General features: G+C 30.3%; 1 long non-coding RNA gene across 1 annotated transcript; it reads left to right on the top strand.

Annotated features, from left to right (window-relative positions):
- Positions 1-1,623: 1,623 nt before the first annotated feature.
- LOC117916521 lies at positions 1,624-4,924 on the top strand. Its single transcript, XR_004651573.1, has 3 exons — positions 1,624-2,423; positions 2,982-4,499; positions 4,799-4,924. It is a non-coding gene; the product is annotated as an uncharacterized LOC117916521 (long non-coding RNA).
- Positions 4,925-7,273: the final 2,349 nt, after the last annotated feature.

Genomic DNA, 7,273 nt, shown 5'->3' with positions numbered 1-7,273 from the left:
CATAATTGGCCTGAATGATGCATTACTAAGTGCTATTTAGCAGAAAAAGCTATTGAATTTTGTACTGAATATTTATTAGGGACTCATGTAATTGGAATTCCAAAAGTAACAATTATGACAACAAATTTGGTAAACCTATAATTGGTGGTCGTTTTACCATCATTGATCATAAATCGTGGTTACAAGCACATCATTATCTATTAGAGAATACAACTATCGTCCAACCATACACAGAGTAAGAAAAACATACCTTTATCTTTTTATAATTTCATAACATAATGATGAAATCCTAAGTTTGCATTCCTTGTCTTTAACGTCATAGGGAACACATGAATTGGTTGAGGTCTCAATACCCTCGACAATCTAATAGACAAATTTGGTTGCAAGAAGAACATATGAGTTGTTTTACATATTGGCTTAAAGAAAAGGTAATCTCTTAGTTTTTAGAAAATTTTTCAATATGTTGAAAACATCACAAGTTTCCAATATGTTTTGATTATACATAGGTTGAAGAGGCTATCCATAGTGGGCAAGATATTCCCGACACACTTAGGTGGTTAGCACATGGCCCTACTCTCCAGGTAGTCAAATATCCTGGATATATTGTTAATGAGTGTCGTTACCATATTAAGAAACGCGATATGACATGTATCACCCAAAATAGTGGTGTTAGCATTTTAGCAAGGACTATGCAAATTGCCAGTTCTAAGGATAATAACCTAGTTTGTGGTGAACTTTGCTTTTATGGGGTCATTAATGAGATATGGAATCTTGATTACAACATGTTCACAATTCTAATTTTCAAGTGTGATTAGGTTGACAACAAGAATGGTATAAAAGTTGATGAACTCAGGTTCACATTAGTTGACTTCTCCAAAATAGGTCACAAATTGGATCCATTTATTTTAGTATCACAAGCCAAGCAAATCTTCTATGTTGAAGATCAACTTGATCCTAAATGGTCAATAGTTCTCTCAATTCCTCCAAAAGATTTCAAGAACATAGAAGGACTAGATGACTTCACCGATAATTGCATGGAACATCACCCCTTTATAAGTTCAATGCCAGAATTTGAATCATTTGATGCTATGGATGAATCATAGGCAATACACATGAGAGAAAACTGTGAGGGCATATGGATTGAAAATAATTAAATAACATATTGTACCCTTGAATGAGATATAATAAGGCATTTCACTTCTTAGTTTTCATGAGTTGCACATTAACTTAGCTTCTATATATTACTCATGATATATCTATATATATTAATCATCTTAAATTTCTTTCATGCGTTATAAACATATGTTATTCAAAGGTACCACTTCAATCTTCATTCAACTATCTTTTTGTTGTCCATAGAACTAGATTTATATTATTTTTTATTATCATGTTTTGATTTTATGCTCACATAACTTGAAACTCTCATTCCTAAATTTCTTTTTCATTAAAACTATAAATCATAATTGAAACTATGCACTAATTTATTTTATTATTATCCTCACAAATAAATTCTTCATTATTGATAAGAAATCAAAAAACAAGACAAACTTTGAAAGAAAATTTCAAAAAATATATTTGTGAATGACCAATTTAATTATAGAAAATATATGCAAGGCTATACTAATCTTGCTTTTGAGTCATTTTACAGGTTTGTTGGTGAAGTACTAGTTTGCACATTTACTTGATATCTTCCACACAAATATGGATCTAGAAGAAGGGGAAATGCCAAAAATAAAGCATAGAGGTAGTGCATTGAAACCAAAGATTGCAAAAAATCGAAGTAAAGGGATAAAGCTCAAGATTGAATACAATAGCTTTGGTAGTCACATTGAGGAGTATTCAATTGAACTAAGTAGTTATCTTAGTACAATAACTAGAACCCATGTGCCAATAATTATTGAGACTTGGAGGAAAGTCCCTAAAGAGACTAAGGAGAAGTTGTGGGATTTGATCACGGTAAGCCTATCTATAGCTTTAATATATAATTATTGTATACATTCATTAACATGAGCTAACATGGGTTGCTATTTTGTAGACAAGCTTTAATGTGAAAAAAAAATCCAAGAGGAATTGTTTCATACTAATGGGCATTAGGTTTCGAACCTTTAAGTACAAGTTGACAAAGAAATATATATTGTCTTTCAAGAATGACCAAAAAAGCTGAAAAAGTCACCTCCTATTTACCCATTCATACAAGAGGATCATTGGAGACAGTTTGTTAAAGATAGACTTTTTGAACATTTTAATGTTAAGCATTATTTTTATTACATCTTCAATTTTCACATTTACGTAGTTTCATTATGTACTAATTTTGTGTCTATATTTTGTAGGAATATCACAAAGTTCAGAAATCAAGAAGAGATAAACACATGTACAATCATTATCTTGGAAGAAAATGATATGCACGTTTTGAGCAAGATATAGTAAGTTATCAATATCCATAAAAAAAAAATGGAGTATATATTTTGTTTATAGGAAAATGATTCTAGTTTTTAAATATCATTTATTAACTTGATCATATTGAACTAATGAGTTTTATTGTTAAAATTTTTATAGCTACAAGCAGAAGGGGTTATTGGTAGGGTTGATAAAAGTGTTTATGAAAGAAAACATGTGAGAAGAAAGGAAAGTTTAATAAGATTACAAAGCCAATGATTAACTAAGTTAACATATTTATGCCTTTTAGAGCCTATAGTGTTAGTATGTCTATGTGATTATGGTTTGTGATGATATCGTTAGGTGTTAATAGGAAAGAGGCTTAATGCTATCATTTTTATGAGTAGTCATGTTATATTAGTGCAAATAAAGTAGCCTAATTTGAAAATTAATTTTGAAACAATATACATTAATTTATCTATTATCATTTTTATTAAAACAATTCATTTTCTAGCTACCTTGAATTGGTCCTCTTGAATTGGTTGTCTTTGATTGATATGTTAATCATCTTCATCAAATTATTACTAATATACGTTTTGTTGTAGGATGAATTACTAGAAAAGGAAAAGAGACTGGACTACCTCCACCTGGTCCAAATGACATATTATGTCAGGCATTGGGTAAGCTTGATCATCTAGGACGTGTGGTAGGTCAAGACCGCTTGGTTAGGCCGAACTCATACTTTCATCAACCATTTGATGACATGAAAAAAAAATCAAAGAAGAAATATGGGAAATGGTGTGAAAGGGGATGCAAGATGTTGTAACAAGACAAACTATGTCTCCTCCCACACCCCATTCTGATATTGGTAGTAATAACATGAGACAACAACTTGTTTTACAACTAGTTGTAGCAAAAAAACCAATGTTTAAAATGATGGAAGAGCCCCAACCACCAGAAACACCACTGAAACGTAAGGTATACATTTATTTACTAATAATACAAGATTAATATAAGTGATATATAGCCTATGTAAATGATATTATTTGTTGTATTAAAGGTGATTAAATATAAATTAGCAGTGGAATGAAAATGAAATGTTGTTGCAACCGGTACATTAATAGAAGAAAATTGATCAAATGGGTTGGTCGTAATAAATGTTGCACACAACCTAGATGCTAGACTCCCATTTCCAAATCCATATGAGATTATCAATGTTGGGGATGCTATTGGCTTTAAGCTTGACTGGCCAACAAGCCTTGTCATACTTGAAACTAAACATCCTCGGGTATGTCATTTTATACTTGTAGTAAATTTGATTGTAACTTGGTATTTTATTGTTTAGGAGTATATATTACTAACATTCCTTCATTTTTCATAGGTGTTGGATAAAGGAAAGAAGTAGATAGTGAATGCACCAATTATTTGAAAATCTAAGCCTCAAAATTATTCGGTCATTAAAAATTTTCAGAAATTTATGGATGGTTAATTGTCTTAGTAATGAGAAGACATACCCAATACAGCTCCCCATTTCACTATTTGGTGTCGAATTCCGAACATATATATCTAGAGAGGATTGTGAATACATTATTTCATCTTTAGAGGTGTTATCAAAATGCATCTCCTTCCATTTATGGTGTGCACCTTTTATTTTCATTTGTTTTTATTTTTTTAATATGAGTTGCCCATGTTGAACAAGATTGGATATGACTAATGATAATTTTCTTTTGGTGTTTTGATAATATAATAGGTACATGCATAATCAACTACATATTGCCAAAAAGGAATCACAATTTATATTTGTTAATCCTTTTACAATATCATGAGTAGGCTTTAGTAATCCTCAAACAGAGAAAAAAACACAATTGTTGTCAAAACACTTAATAGAGTGCCAAGATGTCGGATATGTTTTCATGCCCTACAACCCCGAGTAAGTGACGAATATTATACTTTAATTTGAGGTTTTATGATTGATTTATATTTCTAATTAGATGCTACTTTTGTTTTTAATGTTTTAGCTTTCATTGGGTCTTGGTAGTGATTGAGCCAAGGAAAATGATAGTCCACTATCTTGACCCTGTGCATCACAAATCATGTGAGGACTTAAAGGATATCGTAAACATGTAAGTTCTTCCTATTATTTTTCATAGTATTATTTAAAAAAAAATTACATTCACCTCAAACACATTTTTTATTGTTATTTCTATATATTAAAACATATAACATTTACTTATTTTAAAATTGTACCCATTGAACTTATTTACATAGGGCTCTTTAAATATTTGCAAAGAAAACATCTAAGAGAGAGCCATCTTGGCAACTAGTGCAAGTGACATCCAAAATTTTTCTTTACACATTTAGCTTATGCATTTGCACCATTTATATATATGAGTACTAATGTTATTTATAACTGATCAATTAGTGTCCAAGACAAGAAGGAGGGTTCGAATGTGGCTACTTTGTTATGAAATTCATTAAAGAGATAATTTTTTATCCTACAATGATTACTTCAAAGGTATTACTTATTTAATGAATTGTAGATAGTTTTAGGCTTCCAAATGTTATGCATTTTAATGTTATTTTCTTATGTGATTTCAGTTTGGTGATAAAAAAACATATTCTCAAGTAGAATTTAATGAAATTAGAGGAGAATTGACTACTTTTGTGCTACAACTAATCATGAATCATGTTGATGCATCATGATCACCATGCATGGTGAGTCCCTTAGCTACTACATGAATTTTTCCATAGATATTGTATAGTATTGCTTTTCTTTGAACAATGTTTTTATTTGAAAAAAAGAAAAAAAAAGTTCTTAGATTTGTTCATTTATGATAACATCGATCCATATTTATTTTCTTCAATGAAATCTATAAAACTCATTAAACTATGAAATGCAGGTATATACTCTTAGGAGGGTGGAATAGAGAATAAAAAGAACAAAGAAGGCAACAAGATTTTGGGTTTTTAAATGCAGCTCGTATGTCATACGTTGTAGGACATAAACGTTACTTTAATTGGTAGTGAGAATTTTAGATTTTTAGATGCTACTTTTATGTCATTTTATAGTTAGTCGGTTTTATGCTTATGAAATGAAGGTATACATGAATCTTGGGATGCTTAACATTTCTAAATCATGTTTTGGTATGTATTCACTCTTCTTTTTTAGTTTTGGTGGGTTTGATATGTTGGATGTACTATCTTTTTGTGAACATTTGATATACAAATATTATTAGATGATCAATGTATTACGAGTTATTCCATAAACATTATTGAAAAATGAGTTAAATGTAATATGATTGTTGTATTTATGGACAAAATATACACAGGTTAATCCTATTAGTTAATTCATAAGCATTACAAAAATCTACAACTAAAAGCAATCATATCTTCTATGATAATTTACAATGATGTGACACCATAACTCAAAGGTGATGCATTTAATGTGACATCATAACTCAAAGATCATGCATTTAATGCGACATCCTATCATCACTAGAAATATATGATGTCACTTCTGAATGCATCACCATTTATCTACTTTGGTGTCACTTACAAATACATCACCAATTGGTACCCTCTATGGTGTCAGTGGAGAAGGTGACACTATGTTGTAGTGACACCCTATGTTTATGGTGACTCGTTATAAATGTCACCATATATCTTTTTTCTTGTAGTGCAAATTACTTATCTTACTATGCATTGGGCTTTGATATTAGCCAGAGATAGTAGTGGTTCCTAATTTTTACTTAATTGAAATGAAAACGTCAAGCAGGTCCCCAGCCTCTTTTTCGCCATTCTTCCACTATTCTACTATTTGGTCCATGATTGGATCATGGTACTTGTTAATGGTGTTCATAGCCTCCCTTATAGTCTTTTCATGGCCATCTAAATTCAGCACTCTCTGCCATGGGAAGTAATCAGATAAAAAGAATACATATAGATGAGCAAGTATAGTAAAGAAGGATTCAACATGTTGCTCCACTTCAACTCCAGGGCCTCCATCTTTCTTTCGTTGGTCAAAGTATCTTGTGTTGAGGATTATCTTTCGAATGACATTCTCGTTGTATTGACGGACTTTATTTCTGTCACACCTCAAATACTAGGCAACCCAGAACTTGACTCGTGGCCCTAGGTCAAAGGTTTGACCCTAAGAGTTACTCTTATCCATGTTGGCAATCAATCAAAACACCCTGGATTTTTTTTCTTTTCAATAAAGCGTTTAATCCTAAATAAATTTATTAAGCTAAGATTTACTATAAAATATCATTTTATTTTTCCAAAACTAACCATCACATTATCTCTTGTTCACAAGTATTAAAAAAAATAAAATTCCACCAATCATCTTCCTACCCAAAAGCTCAAATATTTACAATAATCTCTAAGTCAAAAAGAATATTTCCAAAAATGTTTTACAAACTAATAAAATATAATCTAACTTAAAAAAGTCCATATAACTCAAATTAGTAGATGTCAAAAAGGTAGTTAAAAAAAAACAACAACCATTATTATGGTTTTTTTGCTTTTTAGAACACTTCACGATCTTCTTATGGTCCCTTAGAAACTATATCTGCATCTAAAAATTTTAGAAAATAAAGGGATGCACATTTCCACGTTACTCATTAGACCTAAATGGGTTAGAAATTTTAGGTCAATAAAACACAACCATATGCCAAAATATAATATTACATTTACATTATACACACTAAAAGAAACCTCAACCATACAAATTTAAATCAATCAAAATTATCATTTTCCTTATTTAATCATATGTTTAGCATATCAATAATTTTAAATTTACAAAATAAATAAGTCACTTTAGTCTTGAATAATATATTCAAACATACACTTGATAAATAATACAAATCATTTTTCCAAATGCAACCATGATACAAAT

Source organism: Vitis riparia, chromosome 6 (assembly GCF_004353265.1).
Source record: "Vitis riparia cultivar Riparia Gloire de Montpellier isolate 1030 chromosome 6, EGFV_Vit.rip_1.0, whole genome shotgun sequence".
Lineage (NCBI taxonomy): Eukaryota > Viridiplantae > Streptophyta > Magnoliopsida > Vitales > Vitaceae > Vitis > Vitis riparia.
Note: the sequence above shows the minus strand (reverse complement) of the source record. Positions and strands in the feature narration are given on the sequence as shown.